Below are 2,660 nucleotides of genomic sequence, written 5' to 3'. Positions count from 1 at the left end.
TAGTGTGTCTAGACTTGGGGAGGGGGGTGGGGGGTGGGGTTCTAGGGGTGGGGAGGAGGTCTGGGGGGGGGGCTGTGGGATAGACTCTTCATCCCAGTGTAAATAGGAACCACTGTGTCGTGGTGGACTAAGACTCTTCAGAGTGACTGTACTGTGCATTCAAAGGTCACGCCGACTGTCTGAAAATCGAAGACATTTTTGCCCGCGGGACAATTTCACGAGGAGCTCTCATCTAGTTCACTGTTAAAAAGTCTGTGAGGAAGTATGGAGAAGCGCAAACTTTTATTTTATTTTCTCGAGGGAGACTCTGATTTGGTCTCCCCTGCTAACTGTATGTGTACACCCACATGCTGGCTAGTACATGCATATGTATGGTCATCCTCTCTGTATCCATAGCTGCTGTATAGGCATCATGCATACTGAACCCTTGCGTACATCCATACATATCTGTACTTTAGCACAGGAGAATGCTAATGCTAAAGCTCAAGCTGACTGGTGAGTGTTGCAGTAAGATGCAACCCACAAACACACACAGTATGAATCTGTTTCACTTTCAACACAACATAACAACAGAACAGGGGATGGGCTCAGGTCAGTGGTTAGAGCGTTTTTGACTGCAGATCTAGAGGTCGCAGGTTCGAATCCCCATTTCGAATTTAAGAGTCCTGAAGGAATGAACTTCTGAACACAGCACAAGGGAGAGAAACCGCCTGACAGCCTGGAGAGATAGCAGTGGGATGATGTCAGAGGAGGCCAGCGATGTCCCAGCTCTGGCGCAGAGTGATGATGTCAGAGGCCGGGGTAACGGTCCAGTCGAGGGCGGTTGTTTTGCGGTCAGTTCATTGTCAGGTCGTAGGTGTGGTTGAAGCAACCGCTGCTCAATCAACACACTCACACACCCCAACAAACCGCATCACTGCTCACACACACACACACACATTCAAAGGGCTTGAGAAGGAAATTGAATTGTGCATGTTTTATTATTTTAGCCCTGCAGTGCTGAAGCCAGGCCAGTCGTGTAATGGTGTAATGTATATTTCATTACTGAGCTAATGCTAGCCATTAGCTCGCACTCCACTCAGACATTTAAGACTTATTGTTTTATGGGAGAGAGGGAGAGTGGAAAGGAAAGTGGGGAAAGAGAGGGCGGGAACGAGAGGGATGGGAGTAGGAGGGATGGAGAGAAGGAAGAGGGTGGGAGAGAGGAGGGAGTGTTAATTTGCTGAAACCAATACTAAGTATTTTCTGAAGAAAGAGAGAGAGGAAGACAGAGAGGCATGAAAAGGAAAGAGCGAGAGAGAAAGAGGCAGGAAAGGGGAAAGAGAGAGAGAAAGAGAGGCAGGAAAGGGGAAAGAGAGAGAGAAAGAGAGGCAGGAAAGGGGAAAGAGAGAGGGAGAAAGAGAGAGTAAAAGAGGGTAGATGGATAGAGGCGAGGCTGAAGGGCTACAGAGAATGACCCAGCCTGCATGTATCATGCTGTGGTGCAGATGGTTTCAGGACGTACACACCTCACATTCCTGAGGCTGCCTCCCAAACCACACACACACACACACACACACACACACACACACACACAGAGCACACTCAAACACACACACACACACAGAGCACACTCAAACACACACACAGAGAACACTCAAACACACACACACAGAGCACACACACACACAGAGCACACTCAAACACACACACACACAGAGCACACTCAAACACACACACACACACAGAGCACACTCAAACACACACACACACAGAGCACACTCAAACACACACACACACACACACAGAGCACACTCAAACACACACACACACACACACAGAGCACACTCAAACACACACACACACACACAGAGCACACTCAAACACACACACAGAGCCCACTCAAACACACACACAGAGCACACTCAAACACACACACAGAGCACACTCAAACACACACACACACACAGAGCACACTCAAACACACACACAGAGCACACTCAAACACACACACAGAGCACACTCAAACACACACACAGAGCACACTCAAACACACACACAGAGCACACTCAAACACACACACAGAGCACACTCAAACACACACACAGAGCACACTCAAACACACACACAGAGCACACTCAAACACACACACAGAGCACACTCAAACACACACACACACACAGAGCACACTCAAACACAGACACACCTCACACCTACATTAAAGAGAGTTATATCGTCATGCAACTTTAGTTTATTATGGTTTTTGTGATATGATGCTCAGCACTTAATGGTATTTATAATTGTGTTTTTTTTCTTAATTTCTGAAACCTAATACGATACTTTCATGGTTTGCCAGCTGTATTCTTTGTATGTGCGTGACTGTGCAATGCAATGTGGGTTAGGATGGTTGTTGAGCACCGTCTGACACACCAGTTCAGTAACTGCAGTAGAACATAAAGAGTCACACGTTTTTGTGACTGTGTGGCCCAAGGCATCCTGCATGGGAGGAGTTAGTGCTAAGGTTAGTGTTAACTCCACTCCTGTGTGCAGCACACAGATGTGTATGACTGTCTGTGATGTGTCTGACATCAAAACAAATTCTCTATGCCGACAGTGCGTATCTAATGTACATAAAGTGTTTGGATCAGAAGATGTTATGAGTGAGGATTACTTTGAGGCTG

Source organism: Hypomesus nipponensis, chromosome 24, assembly GCF_054491055.1.
Source record: "Hypomesus nipponensis isolate SF chromosome 24, ASM5449105v1, whole genome shotgun sequence".
Classification (NCBI taxonomy): domain Eukaryota; kingdom Metazoa; phylum Chordata; class Actinopteri; order Osmeriformes; family Osmeridae; genus Hypomesus; species Hypomesus nipponensis.
This window is presented reverse-complemented; position numbering follows the sequence as displayed.